Consider the following 7,500-nt stretch of genomic DNA (forward strand, 5'->3'; position numbering starts at 1 on the left):
TCCCTGTCAGGCGTTTTTATGCCAGTCAACCCTTGGTCTCATCAATTCTTCAGCCGGTCAGTTACAGGTATTGATGGAAAACAATTTTAGTTAATTAGGGGATGTGCCTATTGATGGTTGCGCATCGACCAAGGTTTGACAGGGGAGATAGTAGTCTGTTGTGGGGACATTTCCCCGCTTGATTGAGATGGTTTATTGACAACAGTGACGCCAGCTCATAATTCTGACTTACTAGCCACATAGATAAAACATTAGCATTTGATTCATTACATACAGTAGTACACCATTATTACTGTAATCCACCTTAATACAGACGAGTTATACGGAATAAAACTATTGAGACCTCTGTTAACTACTGATGTATTCATATGCCAAAACATAGTCCAAAATATCGGCCTATAGATAGCCTACTTCAACGATGACAACTGAACATTAAATCGTAGATGTTTACATTCAAATTCATTTGAAACCTATGGACTTCAAAGACTCCTCTGTGGCTTCACATATGGGATGTGGCTTGTGGTCCTTCAGAAGCGATGTTGTGTTCAATGGAAGTGTTTTTATATACGTGTAGTCACCAGGCCCGGCCCTGTAACACTAGGACCAGATAGCAGGACTCCATTAATTGGTACCTTCGACATAAGGCTGATATATACGAGTGGCTTTACGCTGCAAGTACTGGAGCATAATGCAGCCTAGCTCTGCTCTACCCTCATGACAAACAACAGCCTGCCCTCCTCTCTCTCTTTCTCCCTTTCCCCCTCTCTCTCCCTCCCCTCTCTCTCGGTCTCTCTGCAGTTCAGTGCTGTGTGATAGACAGAGGCTCACATGTGGACCATGTGTCAGAAAAAGTCTCTGCTTCAGCCTTAACATGCCCCCCCCCCCCCCTCTCTCTTACCAGACATAAGAGATAAGGATCGCTCCCTCTTTAGATTCCTGACTACACAATCCAAGTGAAACCGGTTTTGCGTGCCATAAACAAACAATGGTAAATAGGAAGCAGAACAATCCTCAGGTTATTTTTCATCAAGTTAGTGCAGTGTAAATATTGTCTTCATGTTGTTTTCATGTGCGCCACAGCGCTCTAGTCATTTTCTGAGACTGTGTGTCTGTGTGTGTTTGTGTGCATCCACATATGTGTGTGTGTTTTTTTGTGTGTGTGCGTGTTTAGGCGCTTGCATGCGTGTGTGTGCATGTATTGATTCATGTGTTTCTACACAGTTCATGCAGTAGTATACATGAAAGACGCATGGACAGGAGTATCTGCTCGCTATTGAGCCTCTCTGCCTGAAGGGCACCAAAGCTTTTTTGATGCTTCCTTTGACCTCATCGTCGCAGCATGCTAACAGAGCCCCAGACCCCAGATCCAGAACCTAGACCCAAGACCCAGACCCCAAAACCCAGACCCCAGACTCCAAAACCAAGAACCTAGATTTCAGACCCAGACCAAACCCCAGACCCCAGTCCCCAGACCCCAGACCCCAGATCCAGACCCAGACCAAGACCCTACATCCCAGACGCAAGACCCCAGACCCCAGACCCCAGATCCAAACCCAGACCCTATATCCCAGACACCAGACTCAGACCAAAGAACCCCAGACCCTAGCTCCCGGACCCCGGCCAAAGAACCCCAGACCCTAGATCCCAGACCCCAGATCCAGACCTAGGCCCCAGACCCTAGATCCCAGACCCAGAACCAGACCCCAGCGCCGAGACCAGGGCTCCTTCAGAGGACTGCAGCTTAAAGCTGAGCATTCCTCCACCAAATAAATCTGGGGCTGGGGCTGGTGGTGGTGGAGGGGCTCTGGTGGCTTCTCTCTGGAGGTTAAGTGGGATAAGTGTGTGGCTCATGTCAGAAAAGGCCCCACCCAGCAGCCCGTGCCCCCATAGGTTCTGGAAAATTTGCAATGGGGTCATATTGGATTACTGTGTTTTGGTATTTACATGGAGACAGAGGGCTTTGAAATGGAAAACCATAGGCGGAAAAGCAAGTGCCATGCAGTCTGAGAGACTGGGTAAGAGAAACCAATGCTGATTTCCACTGATGGCTCGGTACGGTTGAAAAATGCCTTTTCGTGGACAATCAGGCATCTTGTTATTGAGAGTACTGATTGGAGTAAACGGATCAACTGCTGTACCGGTCTTTTAAGTAGGGTACAATCGCAACAAATACTGAATACAAACATTATTAGAGGTATAGGTTTTCGGAACTCTATTGAATTTGCAACAAAACCATTACACATTACACATCTTTTTTTTTATTAGTGTAGAAACTAAACGCCGGATCTGAATAACTAGGTGGTGTAATATTGATTTAAGATGAGCCGGCTCCGGAGGTGTGAGTCGGCTGGGAGTGTGTCTGCAGGCGTGCTGCACGTTTGCTGGTTCATTTGTAGGCGCTCCCTACAGGTTTGTGGTCAAATCTTAGTGATTAATACAGAAAATCTCACTACAAAACACTCAGCGCCTTGATGGCCCACTCCTGGCGTATTTTCTGTGTTGTAAGAACGAAACTGCAGTCAAGTCGGTTCGTCAATGTGCTGAAAGGCGACATTTGCATTTGAGGCGATATTTGAATAGAAACGTTCGACGGCCTTCAATTAAACTGAAACATTTACTTACTTCAAAACCAGCAGCTTTCAGATAGGCCTACAGCTCCACTGGTGATGCCCAATGCCAACGCGAGTCCGAATTTAGTTGGATCGAGATTTAGTGAATGAAATGGGCTCGAAAGGATTGGAGTTAACAGAAGGGATTACGTTATGCCTTCTTAATTGTTAAATCCCACATTATACTCATTAATACTGCTAAATGATTTTATTAACCGGTTAGGCCTATCATAATGTAGGCCTATTTGATTTTATTAAAATAGTTTAAATAAATAAGGCCTGATTCAAAACATCAAAATACACGAGATGAGGAAGTCTAGATAATAAACCTTTCTAATATTTTAAGATTGTTCTTTAATAAGTTTGAATTCACAAAATATTTGCAAATCAAACAAAATCTAAATATTTTCGATTCAAATATAATGAAAATTCGATGGTTCAATTACACCTATGGCTTTCGCCCAAAGAATAGCATGCCTACACTATACAAAACAAAGTGTTCCGTCTATATGTTTTAAACCTAGGGCTGTAAGATAGGCTAGTCGTGTGTAACTTTGAGGTCGGACACATATCTGCTGGCTCCCCTTTCTGCCCCTGTTGAAACTTGACCTCCCGTTTCTGGTTGAGTTCCCGGTTCCGTCAGGAGCAGGACAGCATGTGAAGGGAGCGACGGCCTCGTTGGGTCGACCTGGAGCTAAAGCTTCCGATTTTACTTCCACCGTTTGAAATGCCTTTTCAAATCTTTAAACTTTACTATGCTTTTACACGAGAGAGACGAATCTCCTTCAGAATGGACTTTTGATCCCACTTTTTTATTTTTTGCTTTTCTATTGTGCGACTTTTGAACAAAGAAACATGAATGCTTAATAGTATATTTGGGCTTTTGAAATGTTCTTGCTTGCCGGTGAACTCTCAGTAGTAAACCAATGTTTCTGCAAGGCCTGGATATTTTACTCAAGTAGGCTGTCAGGAATAAGGCGGAGGCCTCAGAGCCAGTCTACAGGTGGAAGCACATAGCCTAACTGTAACTACTAAAATACAAGAAAATAAAAAAAATAACTGAAAGACGAAATCGTTTTTCTATCGGGCCTTTCGTTTGCCAAGTCTTTCTTGATGAAGTTCTCCAGTCGTAAACCCGCCTGCTCTTCCTGCAAGCCAGTGGCCTCATGCGCTTTTATCAGGTTCAAATTGAACGTCGCCAGAGACCTGTGACATTTGAAATATGAGACTGGCCTTATTTACCGAGTTAGACAATTTACCAAAACCACATGAAAACTGAAAATAAGTAGGATGCGGTTAAGAGTTATGCTTTCGTTTATTGAAGTTCCGACATATGTTTTGCATGAGGACATTTTTTGGGGTAATGAGGGGGAGTATTTGAACGTAAGCTGAACCTAGTTGGTTTAACTTAAACATTACAGTAAACGTCTAAAAAGCACGGAAGGGGGCTGTCCCTTTACAAACAAAATAGGGGGGACTGCAGACTGGAAAACGAGAGCTCTTCTCAGTTGGTGATGATATGCGTTGGGGTGTAGTGCTTCATAATAAGCAGACATATCCAAACGACTATATTGCATATAATGAACCGTCGTCGCGTAGGCCTACGACGTACTCATCCTCGATTACTTGACATAATATTCTGGTTCAATATGACAGTAGGCCTACCTGTCACCTGTGGGCCTACTATGCAGCGACATAAACACAGGCCAATAGTCTTAACCTCATAGTCATGCATCCCTCCTCCTCTCTCTATACCTCTGTCACTCTCTCGCTCAAACAGAAACACACACACACACACACACACACACACACACACAGACACACACACACACACACACACACACACACACACACACACACACACACACACACACACACACACACACACACACACACACACACACACACACACACACACACACACACACACACACACACACACACACACACACACACACTCACACACAGGCCTACAGACGCTTACAGAATAGGCTACCATAACGGCATATCCATTATCAATCCGTCGATTGGAGTTCCATATGTTATAAATAAGTGGACAATACGTTCTACATTTTTATTATTTTGTTTTTTTTCTGATCTATAATCCGTACGCGGAATAAAATACCCAAGCACATCAACCAACAACCACCCAACCAATTAAAATCCGATTAGGAAACATCTTAGTTTTCCGAGCGAGGCAGTGAAAAGCCTGTAACCTCTCCGCGCTTAGGTCATCTACCTAATAAGATCCATAGCCTATAGTGAAGCCGCAGACCTTCACAAATGCCTTTGGCGACCGAGCACGGCCCCTGGGACCTTTGGCATACATCGCAAATTAATTGGTCACCGTATCAAAGAATTAGGTGGGATTCCAGTTAATTAGTGGGAGAAGTGAATACCGTCCGACATTATATGAATTTGTTCCCTTTCCCTGGTTTGTGAGCGAGGGATTTGGCCAGTGGATCTTCCTTTGTGCACGGCAAATGAGAAGTGAGTAGCGCGGTGCCGGCGCGCACTGTGTGGTTTTGTGGGCTGGCGACAGTCTCGTTCCATGGGAAACCTTAAAGGAGACCCGCGTTATCACAGGACCTCATTATCTCATGTCTGCAGCCATCTTTCGGGAAGCAGCCCTAATGAAGAGTGGCACAGACCTACTTCGCAGAACTTTAGTATAATAGCGTCCACCTAACCCCAGCACCCCTTTCCTTTCATTTCGTCTGCGTTCTCACTACCACACGCACGTACACAAACACATGAACGCGCACGCGCGCACACACACACACACACACACACACACACACACACACACACACACACACACACACACACACACACACACACACACACACACACACACACACACACACACACACACACACACACACACACACACACTCACGGGGTGAATGAATGACATGTTCTGTGCCACATTCATTGGAACGGTGCGAAACGCCTAAACCCTGTCAGAAACGGGTTGAAATGTTCTTTTGATAAAGTGATGTCCGGCACCCATGGAACACAACTGACCCACGCGCGGGTGCAAGTGGGGGATTTGGCTGTGGCAATCACAGTTAAGTTTTTTTTTTTTTTACCACGCATTGTTGCGCGCATTAGCGGTTCATCATGTTAGGCGCCAGTGGTGAGGCAGTAGAAGCAAATAGCCTTTTCATTAATATGTAATGCATTCCACTGAACCATTTATAGAATTTTACAGCCTTTGAAGTTTTTTGGTAGATTGAAAGATTTCGCTTTGTTTATTTGTGTATTGACTATGGCCTATCACCAAATACATTCCCTCCTCCAAAAGTTTAGACCTCTGCTAAAGATATTGTAATTGCCATAATGCCCTAAATGGACTGATATCTACGGCACACATACACACACTTGCGTGCGCGTGCACACGCACACACACACACACACACACACACACACACACACACACACACACACACACACACACACACACACACACACACACACACACACACACACACACACACACACACACACACACACACACCCCAGCCATGCCCCAGGGGCTGTCTCCCATGGCCATGAAAGCCATTGGGACGAGAAGAGTGTTGCATTCACTCGGCCATAAACCACTATTTACCTCCAGGTGAGTGTGGCGGCGTACCAGAGTAAAGATTGCACAGAGAGATTTACACCTGTCTCCTCGCTCCAGTAGAGGAGACTATAGCCTGCAGAGATGGCCAGTGGAGCCAGCGTGTCTGGGTCTCTCTCTCCCCTAGACGGTCCCTGCTCCGCTGAGAGCGATTAAACAACATCATAAAAAATGGCCATCGCCGCACACACTGTAAACAAATGATACTCGTTGGCGCCTGGCGATGCGCTAACGCACGTTAAATGGAGGCTCTAGACGTGTTTGGTACATGTTCTTTCAGCCCTACCCTACCCCTTTCACTGGACGTCGTGCGCTACGCACACTTCCCTTTTAACCATATCTCCCTTTGTCTGTCTCTGTCTCTGCTCTCTCTGTCCCTCTCTCTGTCCCTCTCTCTGTCTCTGTCTCTGTCTCTGTCTCTCTCTCTCTCTCTCTCTCTCTCTCTCTCTCTCTCTCTCTCTCTCTCTCTCTCTCTCTCTCTCTCTCTCTCTCTCTCTCTCTTTCTGCTCCTTCCAAACTGGCAAATGTTTGATGTCATAGCATCTGTTCCCAGAGTAAAGTAAGCGAGACCTGGTTACTTTTCAACAGACCTTTGATTTAAAGATTTGAACCATACCCGAATGCAAAGAGGAATTTTTGTTAGAATTCGTATTTACTCATCCTCCTGTAATTATTTTTTATTGTAGCTGCCTCTCAATGTTGGCCCAAACATATTCTGTAAGAAATTTTTCTAAAGATACAAAACAATAGAAAGAAAACGAAAAAGTGTGAAGCTCTGCCGTCAATGGTTCTCAAATAATCGCCCACCTCCTATACCCAACATGCTGAGGAAGTGCTTCCCCTGGCCTCAGTGTTACCTGTGTCACAAGTTCATCCCCATGAGTTATAACTGCCTATGCTCTACAGCCCTAGACGCTACAGTAAGGACTGTGTGGTGGATACAACATGTCACAGACCCCAGAACCAATCGGAAGAGCCCTCATGAGGTCACAGCATCCCAGACCAGGAAGAGCCCTCATAAACAAGAAGAGCCCTCATAAACAAGAAGAGCCCTCATGAGGTCACACCAAGAAGAGCCCTCATAAAGTCACAGCATCTTACCAAGAAGAGCCCTCATGAGGTCACAGCATAACAACCAGCAGAATCTCAAAACCTCCCTCTCTTCTCTCTATCTATCTATCTATCTATCTATCTATCTATCTATCTATCTATCTATCTATCTATCTATCTATCTATCTATCTATCTATCTATCTATCTATCTATCT

General features: G+C 45.0%; 1 long non-coding RNA gene across 2 annotated transcripts in view; it reads left to right on the forward strand.

Annotated features, from left to right (window-relative positions):
- The window catches only part of LOC132456276 (uncharacterized), a 15,571-nt gene that overhangs the window by 4,982 nt on the left and 3,089 nt on the right, over window positions 1-7,500 (forward strand). The window contains exons 3-4 of one of the 2 annotated variants that reach the window (XR_009525406.1): window positions 7,141-7,320; window positions 7,355-7,500. The exon at window positions 7,355-7,500 is cut by the window's right edge and continues 678 nt beyond it. This is a non-coding gene — a long non-coding RNA (uncharacterized LOC132456276). The remainder of the gene's footprint in view (window positions 1-7,140; window positions 7,321-7,354) is intronic. The other variant, XR_009525407.1, reaches the window with a different exon arrangement.

This window comes from Gadus macrocephalus, chromosome 4 (assembly GCF_031168955.1).
Source record: "Gadus macrocephalus chromosome 4, ASM3116895v1".
NCBI classification, from domain to species: domain Eukaryota; kingdom Metazoa; phylum Chordata; class Actinopteri; order Gadiformes; family Gadidae; genus Gadus; species Gadus macrocephalus.